This window comes from Callospermophilus lateralis, chromosome 10 (assembly GCF_048772815.1).
Source record: "Callospermophilus lateralis isolate mCalLat2 chromosome 10, mCalLat2.hap1, whole genome shotgun sequence".
In the NCBI taxonomy this organism is placed as follows: domain Eukaryota; kingdom Metazoa; phylum Chordata; class Mammalia; order Rodentia; family Sciuridae; genus Callospermophilus; species Callospermophilus lateralis.
Genome location: NC_135314.1, coordinates 8,752,089 through 8,778,012, shown reverse-complemented (window position 1 = coordinate 8,778,012; position 25,924 = coordinate 8,752,089). Strand labels below are relative to the sequence as shown.

The 25,924-nt window shown below is 43.9% G+C and overlaps 1 pseudogene; it reads right to left on the bottom strand.

The window, feature by feature from the left end:
• The window catches only part of LOC143408753 (uncharacterized), a 197,470-nt pseudogene extending 172,847 nt beyond the window's left edge, over positions 1 to 24,623 (bottom strand).
• Between the last annotated feature and the right edge of the window lie 1,301 nt (positions 24,624 to 25,924).

Here is a 25,924-nt window from a genome sequence, read left to right as displayed (position 1 = left end):
CTCTATTCACTTACTCTAACCCTTACTAAAAAAACTTTTTCCTGAACCTGCTTAATCATGAAAATGTGCCTAACCTGTGATCCATTCCCCAGGAGCCAAGTGTATGGTTATCTTTTTCACTTGAAAAAAGTCAAGTCTATGTCAGCCAAGCCATGTGAACTAGACAGGTGAGACCTGGGAGGAGGTGTGCACTTTTAAGCACCTGAAATGTCACAGCATTTTGCAGGTAAAAGTCCTCCAGCTGAGGGATCCATCTCTGTGAGTGTGCTGATGATATTGGTGTATTTGCCCTGCATCCCTGAGTGGACTTCAAGTTCAAGGGCAGATACACTATGGTTAGTCCAAGTGTTATTACCCCTCTTTTAGATAATGCAATAGGCCATCATCACCATCACCACCGTCATCATCATCACTATTACCACCATCATCATCATCACTATTACCACCATCATCATCATCATCATCACTACCATCACCATCAGCATAATGATCATCACCATCACCACCATCATCAACCATCACCACCACCATCACTACCATCATGACCATCACCATCATCATCATCATCACTACCATCACCATCAGCATAATGACCATCACCATCATCATCACCATCACCACCACTATCATTACCACCATCATGACCATCACCATTTGCTGGGAGCCATCAGCCAAGTAGGTATGACAATTTCCTTGCCAGCGTACTCCCATGCTGTCTAGTGGACGGACTCCTGAAAGGTGACCTTGCTCAAGGACCAGGGCGGATCCGTGTTTAGGGTGTTCCCGGTTTAGGATAATCCGAGTTTAGGGTGTTCCCCGTTTAGAATAGGGCGTATCCTGCTGCCTGAGTTCCCCTTGAGTTCTTAGGGTCAGACAGTATATTTGGGAGACAGAAGCCCAGTGGGTGTGAATTTGGGCAGAGAACGTGGATTTCCCCAGAACGTGTTTGTAGACGGCCGGTGTGAGATCGGGAATAAAGAATTGCTGTTTGAATCTACAAAGCTTTGAGTGGCTCGTGATTTGTGCCCAGCGAGACTGCGGCAACCATTATCATCACCATCATCACCCATCATCAACCATCACCACCACCATCATGACCATCACCATTATCATCATCATCACCATCATCACCACCACCATCATGACCATCACCATTATCATCACCATCATAACCACCAACATCAACCATCATCACCACCATCATGACCATCACCTTCACCACCACCACTACCATCATGACCATCACCATCATCATCATCATCACCATCATCACCACCACCATCACCATCATCATCACCATCATCACCATCATCATCATCATCATCTTCTTCAACATCACTGTCATCATTATTGGAGACTCAGTGATAGAAGCATGTACAATTACCAAAAACTTGATAACTCCCTGGAAATTCTGCAAAAAACACACTCTAAAATACAACTAAATCAAAGGGAAAAGTACTGCTGCCACCATCAACTTCCAGAAAAGACTTAGAGTGTCAAGTTAGTTTTGCTTTATCTCTGGTTTTATGACATCACGGAGTAGGAAAATATAAAAGCCACATGATGACAAGCAGCGCTATTTGTAGTGACATTAGCATCATGCAACATCCATCCAGGCGTTAGCCAGTGAAAACACATTAACACCAACTCCCTGCCATTCATGTCTCAGCAGATCAGCCAGCTACATGCTTCACCCACGAGAATGCCGACCAGTTGACAGGCACAAGTACTGAGTTTGGTTGACTCACGGAGTCAGTTAGCCTAGAATGAGTGGGTGCCAGACAGCGCTGGGATGCCTCTGGATGAAGAGAAGTTTATAGGGCCTGAGATCTAGTCACAGGGACTTGATACATCATAGGCTCCTTTAAAAAAAAACAAAGTATTTTAAGCTGTAGACGGACACAATACCTTTATTTTGCTTTTTTTTTTTTTTTTAATATGATGCTGGGGATTGAACCCAGGGCCTCACCATGCTAGGCAAGTACTTTACCATTGAGCCACAACCCCAGCCCCTAGGACTCCATTTTTTAAAACTGGGGTTTTATAGTTCTTCACAGGGGATAGAGAAGAAGCAACTTATTAAGCAATAACAGCATTATTCCAGAGACCTCGTCATATCCTAGGCAAGACACATCTTGCCTAGTGAATAATGTGCTAATGCACGTGGACACTGTGCCCTGAGTGGCCAGCACATCATCAGCACCAGTGAATGCCTGATGGCGTGGTCACTTCTCTATCCACAAAGGAATCGCTGTTTCACATGTGCAATAGGCCATCATCGCCATCATCGCCATCATCACCACCATCACCATCATCACCATCATCACCATTACCACCAGCAACACGACCATCACCCAAAGTCAATATTCATATCTACGTTGGTTAATTGTATGTTTACGATACTGTGATACATTAAGCTCTCTCTATATGAAATATGTATATACATGTATTTTATATATGTACATATGGAAATATATATTTTATTTTTTAATTCTTTTTACTTCATCCCTGGTTCCCAGCATACAGCTCTCATCTTAGTCAGTTCCGGCTGCTATAACCAAATCCCCTAGCCTGGGTGGCTTAAGTAACAGACATTTATTCCTCACAGTTCTGAAGTTCAGGAAGCCCAAATGGGTGCATGCAGATCTGGTATCTGGCGAGGGCCCACTTCCTTGTCTGCAGACCTCTTTTCTGCGAAGGTCACTGATCCCCTATAAGGAAGGTTTCCCCAAGACCCCATCTACTAATCCCATCACATAGCGGTTAGGATTTCAACATATGAATTTAAGGGAACACAAGCATCCAGGACATAATAGCTCCAAAAACACTTGTTATTTTCAGGAGCACCTTTTGCTGTAATACTTGGTCTTCGACCCTGGTTCCTGACACAAGAACCACCAAGACTTTCAAGATCTGAAGTAATGAAAGTGCCCCCTTTTGAATGCTAATGAGATGGCTGGTGGCTTGGGGTGCAGATGATCCTAAATGCTTCAGGATCAGCTGGGGGACAGAAATACCTTGACATAATTAGGGGACTGGAGTCTTCAATCCCATCTCAAGGGAAGAGATGAAATCGATCGCCAGGGGCCAATGATTTGCGATCAATCATGCCTAATGTAATGAAGCCTCCATAAAACCCCTCAACTCTGGGGCTCAGCCAACTGCAGGTCGGTGAGCACACTGAGGTGCTGGGTGGGCGGCACAGCAGGTGGGCACCACTGGTCCACACTCCCTCCACACTCTGCCCTGTGCATCCCTTCCATTGGCTGTCCCAAAGTGTTTCTTTGTCCTAAATCTGTAATAGTAAGCGCAGTGTTGCCTGAATGCTGTGAGCCATTCTAGCAAATTATCAAAGCCGAGGAGGAGGTCTTGCATCCTCCTGACTTACACCAGCTGCTCAGAAGTACAGGTGGGACTTGCAATCAGTCCCTGAAGTGGGGGCAGTCTTGTAGGACTGAGTCCTGATCTCTGAGGTCTCTGCTAACAGGTGGTTGGTGTCAGAATTGAGTTGAAAGGTCGGACAGCCAGTCTGTACCCAGAGAGCGGGAGACTCGTTAGCTTCGGGAGAAACCACAACAAAAGGAGCTCGTGGCGTTTGGTGTCGGAAGTGTTATAAAAGCAGTTGGGACTTTCAGACTGTTTGATTTTTACATCATAATATCATCTCTTTTGTAAGATATTTTGCAAAACATCAAGTAAAACAAACGTGTAGCATCTTGGGTGACTTTCTAATCTACTCATGGCAGTTACAATTAAAAGGTAGTCATGCCTCCCTTATCATGTGCCAAGTTCTGTGCTAGGCTCATTTTAAAAATTAGTCATGAAAATAGGCTTGTGGTTTTTAAATTTAAAAGGAAAAGAGAAATTTCAACTAAAACTTTGCCTGAGACTAAATAAATCTAGGTGGTACCTCCACTCAGAAAAAGAACCACAGATGCCGAAGATAAAACAGCCACAAGCCCTTGGGCACCCCAGAATCTCTCACCAGAGCTGCAGAAGAGGAAATATAGACAGGAAGCATGTGTTCCCTGCAGACAGAGGCCCAAATGCAGTGCCACTCGGGAGCATTAACTCATCCAAAGGCCCCCAATTACATAAAATTATCAAAGCCATTAAATTCCAGCCACTGCTATTAAATATCATTAGGACTAAATCGGTTCTCTGATCGCATCCTGAGGGCATGGATTTCTCAAATAAGAATCTGCCAATTAAGAGAGGTGTCCTAAAACATACAGGATGTTTCCTCAATAGGCTCTTAAGAACCCTGTCTGCAAAATTCCACCAGGCCAATCTCAAGCACAAATCATCTGCAAAGCGATGGAATTTATCTAGCAAAGCTGCAGAGAGAGGTCGCACAGTTCCAGTGAGAGGTCTAGGAAAAGAACTCTTCCACAAGAACCCTGCCCTCGACACTGTAGTTCTCCTGATTCTCAATCCTCTGTGAATCTGCACTCATGGGGGGATGAACATTTGATCCCGAAGCACCTTAGAATCAGGGCAAAGCATTATTTCAACTCCAAGATGCCCATTAGTCTCAACCCTCGACACTTTAACTCATGTTGCATCTGATTCAGGGGAAACTGGAGGGATGGCAGAGCCACAGACATTTCCGAAGCAGTCCTCTCTGGGTGCTGTTACTAATTTCTAGATGTGAACATAGTTCTAATACTTCTTGGATTTCGTACAGCACTTAGCACGTTTTTTCTGCATATTGTAAGCACCCAACGCTTTTTATGCATGATTGAATTATGAAGTTGAATTTGAGATTTTAAACCCAAAGATTTAAGAAATGTAAGAGCTCAGTCATTTTGTGGAGTGGTGTTACACCCAGATGATCCTTAAAATGCCCCAAGAGTTAAATGAGCTTTCTGGCAAACGCCACCGAATTCTGTTGTGAAACAACTTATTATAATACAGACTTGGATCTACATGATTCTAATAATTATCTCCTTAAACACAATTTCTTGTAAACGCCTAAGATAATACTAGTAGCTTATAACCCCTAGGTCTCCCACAGGTGAGTGAAACTCAAGTTTCTGAAGCAGGAGACGTTACTTTTCCCTTTAAACCTCTTTCCTCTTTAGAGTCTCTTAATGGTAACACCTGCAGCCCAGCTACTCTGTCCCTCCATTGTCTCAGTTCAGAACCGATTGTCTTCCACCTGGAAGACTGCAAACCATCTTGCCTCCATATTATCCTCCACAAAACCATCCTTTCCAACATGGCCAGAGTGATTGTCCTCAGTTAAAAAACAAAGCTACATAGCTTTGAGCACGTTTCTCTCCTGAGTTTAAAAAATAAAAAATCCAACGCCTATAAGACAAAAACCCACAGTCCGTAATTTGTCATCAAAGCTCTTCACAGTCCTACCAGGACAGGCTCAGATATGTGCCTCAGTCAGCAAAACGGAAAGGCAGTGGGTTCTCCCTGCTCCTGCCTCAGGGGACTTTGTCTCCACTACCTGTTGCAGTGAGCAGATGCTCTGCTGAATTTTCTTCTAATTCTACTAAGAAACTTTTTTCAGAGAGGTTTTCAGGACAGTGCCCATTCCCCTTGCTTCTGCATATTTCTCCACGGGGCCTCTGTTGCTCTGTCTGCCTTTCTTTCCTGATTGCTCCTTGTTAAGCACTTGGAGACCTCACCAGACCGGCCTTTCACGGCAGCACATGCCCTGCCCATTCCTTGCACCCTTACTCGCCATGCAGGGGCCACACTCCCTTGTAGGAGGTGCAGCAAGAGCTCAGGATTAGTGTTCTGAGGCCCCCAGCCCAATCTCCTCCCCACTGGATTGTCTCGTCGTTGTTTAAATCAAATGTATTAAAGTACAATCTCAACATTACTAAATGCACTCATTTTAAATGTAGAGTTTGATGAGCTTTGGCAAGAAAGCCACATTCTCGTTAGAACAGAGAACATTTCCACCCAAACTTCCCCTATACCTCTGGGCATTCAATCTTTCCCTCCTCTCCTGCCAGGCAACTACTCAACCTCTTTCCAACATACTTTCACCTCTTCTGGAACATCCTGTGAACAGTCAAAACACAATGTGGTTCCTTGTCCCCAACTTCCTTTACAGGCCCTAACCTTCTGAGGTGGATGCATGTCATCTTGTGGATGGGCAGTCTGTTCCTTTGGCCCCTGAGCTGCATTTCAGTGTGTGGGTAGAGACACCACCTTGCTTAGCCATTCACCTGCTGATAGACATTGAGACCTTTCCAATAAGAGGGAACTAGGAAATACATATTTTCTAGAAAGAGAAAAATTATGGCTTCATATGGTATTTTTAATTCAAATGAAAAAGTATGGGATTTTCACTTGATTTATTGGTTTCATTTTGATTCTCAATGATGGAAATCTGATTGCCTAATGTCATTAACATTTTTTTTCCTTATCCTACAATGTATCTTTATGTCTGTCTATGTAACTATCATAAATAGCCATCCTAATATTACTAAAAATAAAACTTCAAAGTGCAGTTTGATTTTTCTTTATGTTCTCTGTGTCCTGCATGGAATGTACAGTTACATTTACATGATGTTAGTACACACAGAATATTTTTCTGTGTGATTTTATTTTCATCAACTTGATAGAGAGCTGAGATCACTTGTTTCATTGGTCTCTTTGTTTTTAAATTTTTAACTGCAGAATGTCTAGGTACATAAAGGCTGCATCTGTTTCCAGAGTCAGATCTATATAATGAGACCTGTATAGAAAGGCCTAATGTCCACTCTTCTCCCCACTTTTTTCATATTTCATTTATCATCCAACTGGCTGTTTAAATATACACCGACATGTATAAACACCTATTGGCATTTCTCCTTCTTATACAGTTAAACACTCTTCATTGCAACAATATGTAAGAGAATGTTCCCTCATGGTGCATCTTTCTCATTTATTTTTTGTAGCTGTTTCATTGTATGAATGTATCACATCTTGAACTCATGGATGGACATCCAGGTTGCCTCCAGATTTTCGTGATTATAAACTATACTTCAATAAGTAACTTAGTACAAATATCATTTTATATTTTGCTACCATCTCTGGTATTATTTTCCTGAAATGGTACTGTCGGTTCAGAGGATAATGCCCAAGTGCCTTTCCTAAATATTGCCCAGTTTCCCTCTACAGGTGCCGTGTCACACTGTGTCCCCACTTGCATTGCCAGCGATGACACACATCCTCCCCATCAGGGCACGCCATCAAACTCTGATGCTCACAATCCCATAGGTAAGAAAAGCATCCTTTGAACTAGCATTTCAATCTGTTGCCCTTTTAATTTGGAAAATTAAAATAATTTTCTTCCCTTGACATATGCACTCGCATTTGTGGATGTTGCCTGATTTCCTAGCCGCCTCTATCTCCATTGATGATAGTAATGCTCGACTTATTCCAGCTTTCCCCACTCTGGGTGAAATTTCACCATGACTCCAGTTATCTCTCCCTTCCATGGTGGAACCCAGCTTGCCTCCTGGGATGACAATATTCTGGAACAGAATTTGAACAGCAGCAGATACAATCCCTCATGACTCTTTCCAGAAACATAGTTTTCAACCATAATACACATCATCACTTTCACACTGTATCTATGATTTTCCTTTTCTAACTCAGAAGATACTACTACAATGGAGTCAAATCTTATGGGAATAGGTTGTTGGAAGAGAACTGATTGTCACAGTCAACTATCCTACCACCTGGACTGAGTTCCCACACACTGGGTTGGTAAACTCTGAAGTATGTAAACTGTGGCTCCTCATCCAAGTTGCTAGACTTACAAGGACATGTCCTAGCCACATTCTTTTTGCAGGTAGTGACTCAGATTTAGAAAAGAAAGTCAGGATAAGCCATGGTGGAATCTGCATCCCAACACCAGGGTGGCAGAATGCGAGCGTCACTGGGAACACAGATTTTGCCAAAGCAATCCTGTAAAGTCAAAGTCCACATCTCCTGATTTCTCCTGCCGTCTCTTTCTGGGAAACCATGTCCACGTGGCATGGACCTCCTCCGCCCCTCCGCAGGGGGCCAAGTCCTGGAAACTCATGGATCTCTCCAGGCACTGACAGGAACTGACCCGGCTGACCAGACCTCCAAGGACTCGCCCACAACCCTCTGCCTTTGTTCTCCGTTCCGTCTCACACTGTCCTCCAGAGAGGTTTCAGTTCTACAGCCAAAACCTCCACCCTTTCCATAAACAGCATTTATAATATTTTCACGTAATTGCACTGAGCACGTTGAGAATCGGAATAGCAGCCCACACCCAGCGATCTACTTAAAACGTCAGCAAGAAAAGCACAAAATGCCCTCCCAGGGTGGCAAAATGCCATTCCATTCTCAGAACCAACCAAGACCTATTCTAAGAAACAAACGGAAACATCCGCAGAGCTCAGCTGGGGGACTGCAGATGGCCAGCCAAACGGATGCCCTGGGTTCAAGAGTTTGAAGGTCCAACTTCACCTGTGTTTTTGTGGAAGGGATCAAAGCAGCAGAGGAGAGAAACAAGCGACATATTTAGACTGAGATTACCAGGCAGCGAGTACAGTCATAAACACTCAGGATCAGACGGCGGGTTGGCAGCAAACGACTTTTTTCCCATTAAGTAGTTTGTGGGTGGAGGCAGATCTCCAAATACTTTGTGGTGGTGCCACTGAGCAAAGCCCAGTTTGCACTCGATTGGTTGATACCAACAATGACACGTTCTCCATCCTTCCCTGAAAGGAGAAATACTTTCACTGAAATTATTTTGGGGTAGATGAGCTGAGACCTCCTTTCGGTTGAATCATTTAGCATAATAGGTTAAACTATAAACTGCCCACCGCAGTGGCAATGGTTAAGCAGCAATGTTCTCATTTATTGGAGGTTTTGCACAGGCCAGGGGAACATTTACGACTCCCAGGCAGCCCTCGCCAAACCCCAAAGGCAGTTATCGGACATTCTGATAGTGGCTTCCCGTGGTGGTAAAGTGGTGACCTCAGTGGTCAGATTTACTTAGTGTTACAAGTTACACAAGATAAAAAACCAAAGAATCTGGTTCCGTCTCCATCTACCTGTCCCAGTGATCACTGTGCCAAAGAACCATGCTGTCACTAGCAGGGACGCCTGAGAATCACATCTCCTTACAACGAGGAAACAACCTCAAACACTGAGAGATAAAAACAGGGGCTTGGTATAGTAGGACACTCACGGAGAGGAACTGTAAACACTGCTCTCCAACTTGGGGTGTATGCAAATCACCCGGGAACTGGGTCACTGCAAATCCCACTGCAGTAGGTATGGAGCCCACCCAGATCTGCTCCCAAGACAGATCTGTGGTCGGGATACATCCTGGACCAAGCAAATCTGTGAAAACAGCAAATATAGAACTCAAACATGATACTAATTCTTCTTCCTTCAAAGTGGTCACAGTTTTAAAATTGAAGCCATTCTTCAAAATATTCTTTATTCAAGAGTCCCTTTTGGCGTTTAAAGTTCTCTTTTAGACACAATTTTGCATGTTTTCTAGATTCAGTTCTGGTGTTTTAGTTAGCCCTTCCTTTGACTCATGATGATAATGCCCCATTGACCCATTCAACTCATTCACCAATCCTGGTGCCAAAAAAGCCATGAACCCAAAAGCCAGGTCCCTGAAACCAGAGACAAGTGAATGGATTTAAAAGGGGCGTGGAACAACAGCAGCTCTTCTGAAGGAATGAGTAAGTACTCCAGAGCTAAAGCCATATTTGTTGGTTACATATTAGTCTTGGTCATTAGCTCTTCTATGTAAAAATAATAACAACAGTAATAATAATGAAGATATATAGTTAATGATTACATGTGTCCTTAAAATGCATTTAGCCATTGACAATAAGCATGCCATCACAGATTATTGTCACAGAGAGACTCCCTGTCACCTCTGGGCAGCAGCATCTGGGTTGTTATGGTTTGAATGTGAGGTATCCCTCAAAAACTCATGTGTGAGATGATACAGGAAAGTTTAGAGATGCAATGACTGGGCTCGTGAGATTTAACACAATCAGTACATTAATCCCCTGGTAGAAATTAACTTGGTGGTAACCTGTAGGCAGGTAGAGCATGGCTGGAGGAGGGAAGAGAGTCAGTGTCTGTCTGTCTGTCTGTCTCTCTCTCTCTCTCTCTCTCTCTCTCTCTCCTTCCCGGCTGCTTTCCTCCACCACACCCTTACACCATGTTCTGCTTTGTCCCAGACCACGAGGAATAGAGTTGACATCTATGGACTGAGACTTCTGAAAGCAGGAGCCCCCAAATAAGTTTTTCCTCCTTAAATAGTTCTTTTCAGGTCTTTCAATCACAGCAGTGAAAAGCTGACTGAAACAGAAATTGGTACTGAGAAGTGGGGTCACTCCTGTGACTAACCCGACCATGTGGTTCAGGAGCTTTTGGAGCTTTGTGGAATTTGTGGGAGGAATTCTGAGACATTTAGAGCTGCAAGCTGGAAAAGCTTGAGATTGTTGTAAACTGAGCTTAATGGGTGCCAATAGGACTGTGCCCAGTGAAGACCAGGCTCATGAAGTTTCAGAGGGGGATGACTTTGCGGGGGAAACTGGACTACAGGCTAGCTGTGTTACATTCTGGCTAAGAAGTTGCCTATATTTGTCCATTTCCTGAGAGTTTCTGTGAGGCTCTTAAAGGTGATGGACTAATTAATCTGGTGGAAGAAATTTCTAGGCAGCATATAATTCTGGCAGTGGTATGGATATTGCTGGCAACTTCCAGCCACGGTTATTGTGATACTCAGGAGCAGATAGCAAAGCAGAACAATTTTAAAAACTTGCAGTTTGATTAGAACACTGTGAGTAAAACTGGGGCTAAGGAGTGTGTAGTTGTTAAAGATACTACAACTAAAGAAATGCCAAGGCTTTATCCAGAGACAATCGGAAAGATGGCTTGAGGGTGTAAAAGGGAAAATTCTTGAGAGAAGAAACCCTGGGGGCACCCTGCCTGCAGGGGGAGGGGAGCCTGGAAGTGGTTTCACTGTGCCCAGCCACCCAGGCACTCAGAGGCTGCGGCAGCGGAGGTCCCAGGAGGCTTGGCTGTTGCTGGAGATGGCAGCAGAGCTTGGCGACAACCACGTGGTGCTGGTCCTGCAGGATTGCAGGATGCTGGAGTCAGGGGGTTGTGGAGGCTTCCACTGAGATATAAAAGGAAGCACCCCCAGGGTTAGAGACCCTGTGGGCTACCCTGAGAGGGTGATGGTGAAGACGTGAGAAGGAGGCCTAAGCTGTAGTGGAATCCCATGAGATTGTGGAATGGCTGCTTTAAAAAGCAAGTCAAGCAGAGACAAGCCAACCCAGAGGCCCTGTGGGCAGTGACCAGCAAAGCCACAGGGGTGGAGCTACACAAGCCCCTGGGAGAGAGTATCACAATGCCACGTGCTCCAGATGCTGGACAGGGAGCTACAGCTGGACTTCAGACTTGTTTTGGTCCCTCCCTTCTTTCTATACCCCTGTTTTTCCATTGCAGAATAAAATTTTGTCTGTGCTTTTACATATAGGATATGTGCAACTTGCTTTCGATTTGCACAGGCGCTCACACTGAAAGTTTGCCTTGAGTCTCAGAGGAGACTTTGAACTTGGACTTTTGGGTAATTCTGAAACTACGAATAATAAGGAGACTCTTGGAAATGGACTAAATATATTTTGCCTTGTGAAATGGGAACAAGGTTTTGGGGGCTAGACTTGAGGCCTCTATCCCAGACACATTTCTAAGAGCTGTTTAAACACCTCCGATCATTTGATCTTCACCGCACTCTGTAAGAAAGTTATTCTTCTTGTCCCCTGTGCAGTTGAGAACTGAGGCACACAGGGAGGGGGAAAGGTGTGGGACTGCACACCGCTGGCGGGAGATCCGAGGCCCTGCTTTGCATCGCTCCAGTCTGCTGCACTGGTGGACCCTGGAATTGCCCACAAGCATTCCCCACCTTGGCAGCTGTCTGAGGGACAGAATCCCACCACAGCCCTGCCAAAGGGCCTGGTTTGGGCATGCTGAGGTCTAGAAGGGAGCACTGAGTTATGCTCACAAGAGCGATTCAAGGACATGTGGGTTGACATCACTGGGAAAGCCACATCATGTAACATTTATTATCTGTGTGTTAAGGAAGAGTTGCTTCAGAGAGTAGGGGGGAAAAATCTGTGAAACTTCCTAAAAAATATTAGGACCACTTACAAGAAAGGTGTTTTATCAGGTTGGCTGGTTAAGTGGCCTGATCCATTCTGGAACTCCTAAAGCAAGCCAGGAGACCGGGCAGTGAGTTAACACTGATTTCAAAGATAGTCTTGTGAAAGTGATGCTCTGCTTGGGTGTGGCTATGGGTAACTATTGGTGTTCGTGATGTGTGTAGGTTTTGTCCTGGAAGGAACAAATGGGTTTAACCTAGCCAAAATTTTTCCTTTGGGGAGCAGAAAGAGAATTTGATGCATGTAGGTCAATTTAAACTGAATGATCCCCGATATGTACAAGGGAAACATTTCATAGCCAGTTGCCGTATAACGCTTACATAATGCATGCTGTTGACAAAGATGAAGTAATTTCATCCTAAAAGTGACCTCATGAGATAGGGACTAGTATCATTCCTGTTTTTGAATGTATGCACTGGACAGAGGAGTCCTGTGAATCAACTGAGGGTCCCCTGGGGTGTGAGTAGTGGGGAGAGAAAGTCTGAGCATTCTGTCTCCAGGGCCTGTGCCTGGATCCCCAGGCCCTCTGCCTCCCGGTCACAGAAGGTTCTCTCCACATCCTGCCCCTCGGGTCCTTCCTCCTGGTCTTTGAGGAGTGATTATTCTGGGTTCCTCCAGGGTTAGAGTTGCCAGATAAAATGTGGGATAAAAGATTGCATGGGACATTTGTGTACTAAGTTGTTTCTCTGAAATTCAAATTTAGCTGGGTGCCCTGCATCTGTATTTGCTACATCTGCCAATCCTGCTCAGAGTTCATCTTAAACATCATCTCCTTGGAGATGTTTCCACAAACCCAAGAGGCACCTCCAGTCACTGACCCCATCACTGTTGGTCCCTGCATGGTGCAAGGTCCCCTCTATTGATGGTCTTGTTTGCCATGGTTTTAGTGACCCATAGTCAACTGGCTGAAAGATAATAATATGGCATTTGTCTTAACTCTTTCAAGAGAGAGACGACATTCACATAACTTTTGTTATAGTATACTGCTATAATCATTGTATTTTATCATTCATTGTTGTTGTTAACTGCTTACTGTACCTAATTTATAAACTAAACTTTATCATAGGTGTGTATGTATCAGGGAAAACAGAGAATATATAGAATGCAATGGTGTCTGAAGTTTTAAGCATCTACTAGGAGTCCTGGAACAGGTCCCCTCAGGTAAGGGGGACCACTGTACTCATTCAACAACAGCATGTGTCTGCTTGAGCATGTCCACCTTCTGCTATGAGACCGTCACTCGTGAAGCAGGGACCGGCATGCTCATCCGTCTGCTCTACCACTCTATCCCCAGCACCTAGAGAGTGCTGGATGGACCACGGGCAGGGGTCTCAGAGCATGGAAAGAACACAAGTAGTTCCTTAGACCGCACAGAGAGGCACATCAAATCCTGTGCTGAGAGTCACTGGCTCCTGTGTGCTTTGTCAGAGTGGCCTGAAACCAAACACACTGAACTCATTTTCTAATTCATGGGTGGTGACTTTCCATTGCCTGATGACTATTTATATTTTGAATCTTTTTAAAGAAACATCAGTTTCTTTGCAGCCAAAATTTTAATTGAGTGGATGTTGTTGAAAACAAAGAACATCAAGCTCTTAGCATATATGCTTCAAACAGCTCAACAGAGCCCATCTACATCTGAAAACACTAGAATAAACACAGTCTAGAAAAAAAAAATGTCCATTTTTATACATTCACCCTCAGTGTGGATAAAGCAGATTTTTTAAAAAGATATTTCACTAACCCCCTTTTTACTTACTGCCTCAGGTAAATGAGTTAACAATGTAAGGACAACCTGTGAGTGACTTTACAGAGACACTTTTTCCCACAGGAGACCTTGATGTGCCAAGGAAAGGGTTCCAGGGTTAATTGCCTTTAACTTGGTTCAAACCTACAACGGGGGTTTGATAAAAGACGAACCTGAGTGAAATGGGAACAGGAGGCTGAGACTCTCGGGGCTGAGCAACTCTGAAGTTCCCAGCGGCTGGGTGGCAACGGAACTTGTGAAAGGTAGAAATTTCATCCCTTTTGTCCATTAAAACAAATTAAGAAATTGTTTAAGTGCAGGTTACCTGTTTGGCCATTATTTAGATCCCAATCTCTTAAATACTATTGAACAAAAGCTCTAACAAACAGAAAAGTCCCTGGTTGATAATTTTTTTAATTAGTAATTTAGTCTTCCTATTGGGTAAAGATAGAATCAGCTAATCATTGATCTTATTTTATACTTACAGCATCTCATGTTTAAATTCGTCATCTACTCCAGTAATTTGGGGAGAGAGGTGTATAAACCTTGCCGTGGACTTCCTACAGTGCTCCTCCACAGCTCTTCTTAGATTCCTTTTTCCGATCCAGTCTTAAAGTATAGAAAATTTTTAAAAGTGTACTCACCCATCAGGCTTTTCTAAAACATCAGGTATTTTGTCAAAGTGGAAATAAAATCAGTAACAAATCTAGTTTCATTCTCCCACAAACCTTTTGTCTCCTTATATCAACTTTCAACTACTTGATCAACACTTTCCTTTAACTTTTAAAGTAAGAAAAACTGACCATGACTGACTGCTCAAAATGAGAATGCTGGTATGAAAACGATCATTATTATTTTTTTTAATCTAAAAATCCTCAAATGTCACTCAAGGCAAAGTGAACTGATTTTCACTGGATTTTTATAGTAAACATCAGGCACGTCTCACAAAAGATTACCTTTTAAAATAAGGATAAATGAAAATGAACTTCCTCAGAGGTGCAATGAGCCGCTTATTTTGTGTTGGAGGGAATGGTGAAGTTCACAGGTACGGCACACCTGTCTGAGAAACATCTTGACAATTGACACCCACAAACATCACCCTTTACACATTCAGAAATTCTATTTTAAGACACTATCTTGGGCTGGGGATGTGGCTCAAGTAGTAGCACGCTCGCCTGGCATGCGTGCGGCCCGGGTTCGGTTCTCAGCACCACGTACAAACAAAGATGTTGTGTCCGCCGAAAACTAAAAAATAAAAATATTAAAATTCTCTCTCTCTCCTCTCTCACTCTCTCTCCTCTGTCACTCTCTCTTTTAAAAAAATTTTTTAAAAAAGACAAAAAAAAAGACACTATCTTATTTAATCCATATTCAAACTTAAGCTTTCTCCTGAACTTTCATTTTTTTCTGGACCTGTTAAGGATCATCCCCTGCTAAGAAATGCAACCTCCTTTCTCACAGACCAGTTGCATTGAGAATCCACCCTGCAGTGGTGACACAGTGACTATGAGGCACCAGCTTTAATAATGTCAGCTTTGCCAAGGACTGTATAGCCATTGGCCCATTTTCTAACCTCTAAATTCAGTTTTATCATCTGTGAAATGTCCACAAAAATAATTATCTCATTAAGTTGCCATGAGTATTAGTGAGATAAAGAATATGAAGTGCCTATCATACAGTAGGTGCTCAAGAAGTGTTAGCTTCCCTCCCGTGTTTCAGTTTATATGTTAGCAGGGATGACAACAGATGTAAAGAAGATTGAACTGTCCGGATACTACTTACAGATCTCAACTCATGTCCAGTAATTAACAAGAACACACACAAGTGAATATAGACCAGACTTATGCTCACAGCCAGGCACCTCACATTCTAATGCGTCCGCATGTCCTTGAATTGTCCTTGGACCTTTCAGGCTCCTGAGTGCTGTTCTTAGTTCTCCCTTTCCCCTTAGGTACCACTAGGGGGTCTGACCACATCCTCTCTGTGAGCCCCTCTGGGGGGCTCCGCAGGCTGCTGGGTCTACAAGTGAAGTCTGAGGAGCTGCCTGAGAACTTCCCTCTATCAGGGCATCTTGACAAACAGGCTGCTAGAAAGTTCCTCATACAAGCATGGAGGATGGATGTCTGTTTATGACCTTTACCATTCTCCATTGACTACGGGGCCTTACACAAGACTAACACAGCGAGCCGAGCCATGGGTAAGGAAGGGACTGAGCCCTTGGAAACAGCACCACATCTGTTATTCAGGTTCTCAAAGTCTTCAAACAGCTCAGGTCTGTAGTCCTCCACTGAGAGATGACGAGAGACAAACTACATGGAGGCAACAGAACTTGCTGCTTCGGCACCCTGTGAACCGTGGACAGCTTAGTGCAAGAAGACCAGACCTGCAGTCCGAAGACCTGATGTGGACTGGATTTAAATAGAGATCCGGGCATTTTCCAGAACCTCAGCTATGTGACCTGTAACACATGGATAATAAAGACTCCCCGCGCGTGGTGGCTGTCCAACAACTAAAGAGGTAAACGATGAGATGTGGAGACCACTCTGGTTTTACTTGCAGGAAAAAGGACCCTACGCCGTTCCTAGGTCTTCCCAGTTTCAATACCATCCATGCTTTGCCTACTCCTCCCTTCCACATCTGCCTCGTGTGGACGGACTGCAGTCATCAGGATCACAGCCCTGAGAGAGAGGCCATTTCTCTGACAGAGCACTGAAGCCCATGTAAAGTTCACATCAATCAAATTCGTGTGTGCGGATTTAGACCCATGACAGCCTGGTATTTTAAACTGTGCATTCAGAAAATAGTTCTGCTTCTCTCTGCTGTAGAGTTGTTCCACGGGCACTATGCTATTGTTGTTCCATGTTATTGTTTCAGAAATTTCTGCACTTTGTAACTGAACAAATTCGTCATCAAAAATGAAACAAAAAGCCTGGCTGTGGAATTCTTCATGGTTTTTACCTTTTTAAAAAAAGTGAAATTTAAACAACATTTACCGGCATCCTGACCTCTGACATTAAAAATCCATTAGTGAACAGAGAGGTAGAGACACCAGGTGGTATACGCAGGATGAGAGTGATGCAGGGGACACTCAAGTGGCTCCTACCAGGACCTGTGCACTACTTCCACTAAAATAGCCTCCTACATCCACGGGCATTGCAGATGCAGGAGAGATACCCAGGAAATTGATATAGTGGATATGGCAATGGAACATGGAGACAGAATCTTAAACAAGGGATCGGCAGGAAAATTAACTTTTTTATTTATTACAATTCTCTCTCAATTTTGGAAATTATTTTAAAATTGAAGGTCGTTCTACTAGAAAATGAAATATGACACCCAAGCTAGGTTCCAACATGTTAAGATGTTCAAATTAGTAAGAATTCCATAAATTATACACTTGTATATACACTGAGGGATCCATATTAGGGGTGCATGTATTTAGCTTGATCATAAGTGAAACATTTATATGTCGGTACAGGGTTGATACCCACACAGAGACATACACAAATACTCCATTTACAATCAAGCCAAATATTTTTTAAATTAACTCCAAACCACATTAATATCCAGCAAAGAAGGAAGAATAAAGTATACAATCCTATTATTTGTATTCATAAATTTAAGACAGAACTATAAATTTTTTTAACTCAATATTTTTTTTTCAAGGTGCAATAATGTGATGATTTTGCAACATGTTTATTTGTGCTGAAACTTTCCACTCAGGACAGATGGAAAGTGGCCAAGTCAGGAGCTGTGAGAAGTAGCCTTGGAGCGAGCCAAGTGACAGAATGTACCAGGTACACAGAATTATAAGAGCTTGAAAACCACAACATCCCCTTTTTCTAGGCAAGGAAAGCAAGGTTCAAAGCATAGCACTGTAAAAGAAAAAACACTCACGACACCTGTTGAAGACAGTAAGAAAGCCTTCATCATCCTAAGAGGGACTGGAACACTAGATGTGGGAGCACCGAGATGGAACTTTGCAATGGCGGAGAGAATTCGGAATCACCTCTACGGGGTCGGCTCAGCCTGGTGGAAATCTATATTTGAGGAGGAGACGTCAGTGGTACCGGGGATTCCAGCTAAACCACCCTGGCGGGATTCTAGCTGAGGGCAGCCCAGGCTGATCAGCCTTCAGTCGGGGGACCAACTCTCTTAGATCAGATGCTGAAGTGGGGGGATTCTGGCCAACCTGACTTGGTAGGATCATTGCCAAAACTGGGCCATGCAGAGACAAACATGTAAGCCCAAAAGTCAAAGCTGAGTCAAGAAGAGAGAAAATCTAGAAGTCAAGTCTCCACTACCACCAAGCCTGCCTCCATGTTGCTTTTGTTAATTTTTCCTTAACAAACACTCAGCTTAGTGTTATTCTTCATGATGCGCTATCAGAGGTTTATAAATACTAATCCACTTAATTACTCTTCCAGATGACCTATGAACGGGGGCTGTCATCAGCCTCATTGTACAGATGAGAAAACTGAAGCCAGAGAGCTCAGTAGGAGGCCAAAGCCTGCACCGCTGTGGGTGGTGCTGGAGGGACGCAGTGGGACCAGGTTTTGTGGGGTATGAAGCTGATAATGTATGGGGAACTTTCTGGAGGAAAAATAATACAAAATCATAAATACAAATTGGGAAGGAATGCAAAATAAATCATAACAAAAATAGGCAACATGGAGACTGAGGGTCTTTTGATATAAAATATCAATAGTCAACTGATTAGAAAGGTTTTCTGATCACATCCTGGCTTCCCTACCCCAATAGAACACTCCAGAGCTCCCAGCACTCTTGGGGGCTCATGGCCCTGAGCACCGAGTTCCCTATCATCCCGCTGTGGTCGCCAGATGTGCTGATAGCCCATCCCTAGCCAGGGAGCATCGGCCAGCAGTTCCAGACACTGCTCCCAGAGTGCGGAAGTGCATTTCTAACTTAGCTGCTGGGCAGACTCTGTTCTTCAACTTCACAGGGCCTTTCCTTGCTCTTGAACTTCCACTAATCTTCTAGCCTCGGGCCATGGTCAAGCCCTATACTGTCCTCAAGGCCACTGCAGGATGGGGTCATTTCTCCTTCTCTGAACTCTCAGAATTGTGTTTATAAACTTCAGGCTGTGACTCTTCCACGAAAGTTGACCAGATTAAAGGAAGAAGTAGATAAACCCACAACTATAGCTTGGGATTAATATCCCTCTTCCAACAATGGAAAGAACAATTGTATTTTTAGAATCAGCAGTGGGTTTTAAATAACATGGTCGAACAATTTGACTTGTCTGTCCACAACAGCTACAAAACTTTAGAAAGATTTTTCTTCCAGATGCACATGAAATATCCACCAGGAAAACCATATGCTGAGCCATAAATTACATTTCAGAGAAATTCTGGGAATAGAATATATCCTCTGACTACCATAGGATTAAATTAGAAACCAACAGCATTAAGATAACCAGAATATCTCCAAATATTTGGAAATCAATAACACACTGCTAAATAACCCATGAGTCAGAAAGGAAGTCAAAAATTAGAAAATGTTTAGAAGACTTAATGTCTTCTTCTATAGCAAACTAAATGCATTTCGTATCACATGTATAGATATCAAGGGAGAAAAGAGGTTTTTACACTTTTCCTCATTTATGCTGTATCCTGTGATCGATTAACCCTCAAGTTACTAAGTTAGTAACTTTCAGCTAATGCATATCTCTTGTGATTTCATGGGACTGAACTAAAAGAATAAAACAGAAAACAGAACTTTCAAAATATAAAAATAGCAGGCGGGGAGTGAGTCACTGCTCACGCATTGACTTCTGAACCAGGTTCTCCATCAACTCCATTTGTTATGCTGGGCCTTAAGACAAGCTCCTTAAAGCCAGCTGTTCTCATAGTTGAGAACTTAAAATCCACTTGTGTGGTTTATCCTGGGCCTGTTCTCTTTTGCAGGAGAGGGGACATCATTCACAGGATTATGCACAGTGCTCTTACAGTGCCTTTCACAGTTGGGTGCCAGGGATAAGGGGCGGGCAGGATGACCTAACAGAAGGTAGTGGTGTCTCCCTCGGGGTTATATGGCCAGGAGCTAGCTGGATGGTGGATCCCATTAGGAGGAAGGGCCAGGCATAGTCTCAACCTCTCACCTGACGTCCAGATGCTAAGGACACAGAACAGCTCTTGCTCCCACCCAGGGCTGCCACTCCCCTGAGCACCTGGCGCTTAAGCTCAGTCTGCTTTCCCTGCAGTGATGTGGTGGCTTTCTTGGAACCCTGTATAAGAGGAGAGCAGCAGGGCGCAGAGTCCCTCTCCTGGAACCCCATCCAGTCACTCAACTTCATCTGGCTCCAGCTCATTTTTCCACACGTCCCCCTACCCAGGTGTGCATGGAGTCTACTGTCCTTCTACCCAACAGTGACAGTCACGTGGTGCTTGCTTGAACCCTTTGCTAGACAGGACTTACTGTGCCTCACTGATGACAGCTGCACAGTTCGCCAACTCTACAGGATGGTGTGGAATACTAACTATACAGAAGACCGGATCAGAGCCGCCTCTTCCACCCCATTAGCTCAGGAATATTCAGTTTAAAACAAGTTGAAGTGAAATGCTTGAGATGAAGTCAATCATAGACATTTTTTTTCAAGTTTAGAGAATTTGTTTTACTGATAATACAGAGCTTTCATCAGTTTTTCAACTGAATTACGTTCTGTATAAGAACACCTTGTTAAAAATCAATTTAGAAAAAAATGCAGTCTGTTTGTACAATTGGGTCTATAATTTCTGTACAGGAATGTGTATTACAGAGACTTCCACAAGCACCGTGTGTGTAGCCAGGCTGACTTTTCTCATTAATAAGTCTAACACAGTGCTCAGGAATTTGTCATTGTCCTTCTTATTTAAATAATAGCTACTACCAACATGCATGCTGTACTCATCACGAGCCCAGCACAAGACCCCTGGGTACATTTATGAGATATATGTAGTTAATTAATCTTCATGGTATGCTCTAAGACCCAGTTTTTCCTCCCTGGAAAATTCTAGTGTTTCAGAAAATTTCACGAGAGGCACACATCTTTGGAACAAACAGATTTTGCAGAAATGTTTAAGCTTAGAACAATCAACCTACTGCATTCAGGCCCCAGCGCTTACGTTAAACTGAGAGTCCAGGTGGTGCGAGTGATTCCAGATATTTCAAAAAGGTAGAATGGCCTACACCATGGCCCACATTCTCTCCCTTTATTTAGAACTCTCTTTTAGTGATGATGATCTCTACTTACTCCACCATTTTCGGGCACGAGGGAGCTTCCTGCCCTGTGTTGCAGGAACCCCTCAAGGTCAATGACTGAGGTCAAGGTCAGTGGCTGAGGCTGAGGGGGCTAAGTGACCTGGGGAGGAACCTAGTCAGGAAGGCCTGAATGGCTCCAGATCCCACACCTTCCAGGGAGCTCCCGTCTTAGCACCAACCCGTCACACATTTTGGTTTTTTATTCTGTGGAGCTGAGGATGGAACCCAGGGCCTCATGTATGCTGAGCAGAGCTCTAGCTGGGCTGCACCCCAGCCCACAGCGTGGCTTTTGTGGGGCTGGGAATTCTTCCTGTTCTTGTAGGTGCTACTCTTGGTCCCTCTAAAGGACTTGGCTCACTGGTCTTCATTATCCACCTACTGGTAAGTCATGTGGGGCACTGTTAAGCACAGAAAGTGAGTGCCATTTGTGGGGCAGGGAGAAGCTTGATCTTAGATTTGTGGGCACTTTATAAAACACAAGCAACAACAACAACAACAAAAACTAAAGACCTGAGTGCATTCTAAACTCTATCATAAAGGTTGATGGTGTATAAGATGCAGCAGTTGCAATGTTGTTTTTTTTATTTATTTATTTACTTATTTTGTAGTTGTAGGTAAACAGCATGCCTTTATTTTCTTTGTTTATATGTGGTGCTGAAGATAGAACCCAGTGCCTCACACAGGCTAGGCAAGTGCTCTGCCACTGAGTTATAGCCCCAGCCCTGCAAAGTGGGTTCTGGGTGAGGATACTATGTTAGGTTGTGTTAGGTCACCATGCTGCTGTGTCGTAGGAGTTCCACCAAACAACTGCTTTGCAATTTCCCCGTCAGGTAGTAGGATCAGATATCTCTACCTTTGAGATAGCGAAGGAAGCACCTGTATAGCTCTATCTCTGGACTTTAAAAGGGACATCTATATGGCTATAAAGGGCACCCCATGACCCCTTTACTCCCTGCTGCTACACAACCCAGAGAGGACATTTGTCATTTATACCAAAACCAAATATTCATGGACACCTGGCCTTAAGAATTTTTTTTTTTTAAAGAATCATGGTCTGGACTGTTCATCTGTTTTCTGGGCTGCTCTGTTATACTTACCAGTTCTGAAGAAATTAGTAACATGCCCATATCCTCCCAAGATGGAAGAAAACCACACTGTGGGGATTAGGCCAGAAGACAAAGGAGCCCTGTGCAGATTCTGACTGTGTCCAAAATAAAACATCAGCAATGATTCTGACATTTCTGGGAAGTCAGCAGCAGACCATCTTTAATTTTTTTTAAATTAAGAGGTAGTCTGGAATATTTCTTTGACTGGACCTGGTATCACATATTTTTCTAACTAGCGCCTCAGACACACAAAAGCAAAGGTTTGCTGTGTCTACGACTGGACCTTCAGGCCCTGGCCAGCACATGACACACGGGAGACACTGAGGATCTCCCTCCTGAGAGTTGAATGTGTCCACAACCAGATGAGGGCTTAGCAGACCCATTCCCAATGGGCCCTCATGGAGAGAGACAGGGGCAGGGAAGAGAGAGAGAGGGATGGAAAAGGGGAGAGGGAGAGGAGGAATGGAGACAAAGGAGGATGAACAGTGGGAAGAGGAGGAAGAGGGGGAGGAAGGGGAAGGGAGGAGGAAAACAAGGCAGTTGGACTATTCTCTGGGATTCCCCTCCCAGAACACTTGAGTCGGGAGTTAGAAGGTCAGATACTCAGATCAACTAAATTTACCATTTTCTACATGACATTTCTAATGTCACATAGTTACCCCTCAGAAAAGCTGAGAAAATGTAGCCAGGCCATCAGTGTCCACTAGGTTCCAATATTTTGTTCCACAGTCCTCCAAGTACCACCAGAAAAGTAAACCTTTTGCTAGAATAAAAGGGCAGATGCTGCTCCCTGGTCTGCCTCCTCCTACAGAGCTCTAACCCACAGGGGCACATTGTCCATGTCAACATCATATTGCTTTATTTACATTCTGACTTTCAAACATTTAAATTGGTCTTCTTCGTCCTATCAGTCTCCTCCTTGCATAGGAAATGCTTGCTATAGGTCATACAATGTCACACCCAGGGCCATCACTGTCATAGAGGTCCACAGTGCCCAGCTAATGCTCCTATCAGGCTGTGGCACACTGGGCTCATGGGAATTCCTAGGAGGTTCTCATTGAGGCCACCACCTCAGCTCCAAGTCATAGCCCCTTGGGCTGGATTCCCTTCTAATAGGGTGGTTTCTCCAGCCTCTCCTTCCACCTGTGAGTCTTCTTTACTACCATCTAGAAGTCACCAACTCAGTGTCATTCAATGAACCTGGCCTTGACCTCCCATGAAAAAGCCATCATCTTCACAGAGAGTTATCCCAAGGACAGAGGCCCATCTCCTTAAAGACCAAAGGGTGACAAGAACAAGTGGCCCAGAGATAAACACAGCAACACGCTCACCGTATCTAAAAGAAAAAGTTCTATTTTTAAGGAAAAATATTTCAAATTACTCTTTTAAAAATAAGCCCACATTATTAGGTTTATATTTGTAATGAAGAAATTTCCAGACTAAAATAGATAAATAAGAGGTTCTGGCCCTTTGGTCTATATGCCCAACAGTCTTTAACAACACGCATCATGAACACGCTGAGAGTCATGTGGCTGTGGCTGGTCATATTGTTCCTGGGTCAAGTAACTGTGGTTTTGTTCAGATCCCTTAAAAAAATACATTTTTAGCATATCTTCCATTTTTTAAAATATATTTTCTCATTCTTAACCTTTCAAATATTTGGAAATGCTTCCCTAAAGATCTACATCAACAATGCTGGAAAATGAACACTTGGGAACAGGAATGTGCCCTAATGGAATAGGATTCTGGCTGGGAAGAATCTATGAAGCCGAGCTTCATTCAAACACTTAACCCCTGCTCTCCCAGACCCCCATGGAGTGCTGGCCATAGGTGTCCAGTGATCCCAGACCCTTAGGCCCTGTTAAAACTCAGGCCTCATTCTCATCCTCAGCAGCTGTGTTTCCATCAGTCTATGGGACCAGCCTTGAAGAGTCTTCACTTTATTTGCAATGTATTGTCCATGTCAAGATCATATCGGTTTGTTTACATTCTGATTTTCAAACATGTAAATTGGGAAATACATGTATGCGTTGTCTTTTTGGACTGTGCAAATATTTGCGTGCGCGCGCACGCACACACACACACACACATGAACTCACTCGACTCAGCATAAATTTTCATGTCTCTCGTCAAGTCTACCTCTCCACTCCTGGGAGGGCGTGATGGGCGCTAGTCATCCTTACACACTGACTGTTCCTGTGCTGGTCCTCATGAAGCAAAAAGAACAGATTTGCTGCAGCAAAATACTTTTCAGCAGTCCAACCTCTCCAGCAGGCCCAGGGAGCCGAGGTCAGCGCCCAGGGGGCCTCCACACAGGATGCGCATCTTGTTACAGAATTCCTCAATGCCTTCTTGCTGTCTCCCTAATGACCAGTTAAATGGGCTCCCTGGAGGATGCTTGAGTCAGCGCCAGCTTGAAAACTGCTGAGGAAACATCCTCTTTTACTGGAAATGATTTCCATCAAACTGCCGTGGGCCATATTTAGACTCAGGGCTTCGTAACACCCAACAGAAGGGACTGAGTTTGCAGGGCAGGAGGCCCTGTGCTGTGAGAAAAAACTTGCTTTTGTCTGGCCCAAGTGACCGCAGGGGATAGAGCTGGTCAGTCTGGGGTGGTCTGTGACTCTGGGGACAGAAATGCTCCATTCTTTCTGGAGAGACAGGCTTCCCTTCCACAGAGAACAGACGCCCGCTCTTTCCATACTGCTTGTCCCAAAATCAGAGACCTGAACTGGAGAGAGAGGAGGCTCAAGTCTAGCCCACAGCTGCCTGGCAGTAGGACATCAAAATCCACAGACTTGGGGACAAAGGGACAGAGAGAAGAAATAAGTTCTAGTGTTCTACTGCACAATAGGGTGACTGTCCTTAACACCGACACAGTGGGTATTTCAGAACAGCTAGAAGACAGGATTCTGAATGTTCTCACCACAAAGAAATGATAAGTATTGGAGGTGGGAAATATGCCCTGATCCGATCATCGTGCAATGTATACCCATAAGGAAACATCACACTGCACCCCGTAAATATGTACAGTTATTAAACGTCAGTTTAAAATGGAACTTTTTAGAAATGATTCTGCTTGCCCAGGCTCAACAGGCAGATGGAGGCAATGTGCCTTCTTCATCAATAAAAAGTAAACCACATAAAAATCATATTAAAATTTTTTTAAACATAGAATAAAATTCTCCTAAAAAGCAGTCACTAAATTGTAAAGCTTTAAAAATATTTTTATACGTATGAACAGAAAGAAATGATGTAATGTAAGTGTTCAGGCATGACCATAGAGCCCTGGGACTTTGAGGTCCTTCCCCTCCTCTCCCTGGCCCCCTGCACCAACCCACCTGTCCACTCCCTGGGATCAACAGCACTACCTGTGTCCTCCACGTTCTTCCTTTCGCTCATGTCATTTTCTGCAGTTACACATAAATGTATCCACAGACATCATTCCCGCCACTGTTTTCTATAAATGTAAGACGAAATCCGAAGATTCTCTGCATCTTGCTGTTCTCTCTCAAAATGAATTTAGGGAAATCCCTCCACTTCAACCTCTACAGCGCCACTGAGTCTCTTCAACAGTTCTGTACCACAGTAGTCACCACTTATCCAAGGGGCGTGTGTCCCAAGAT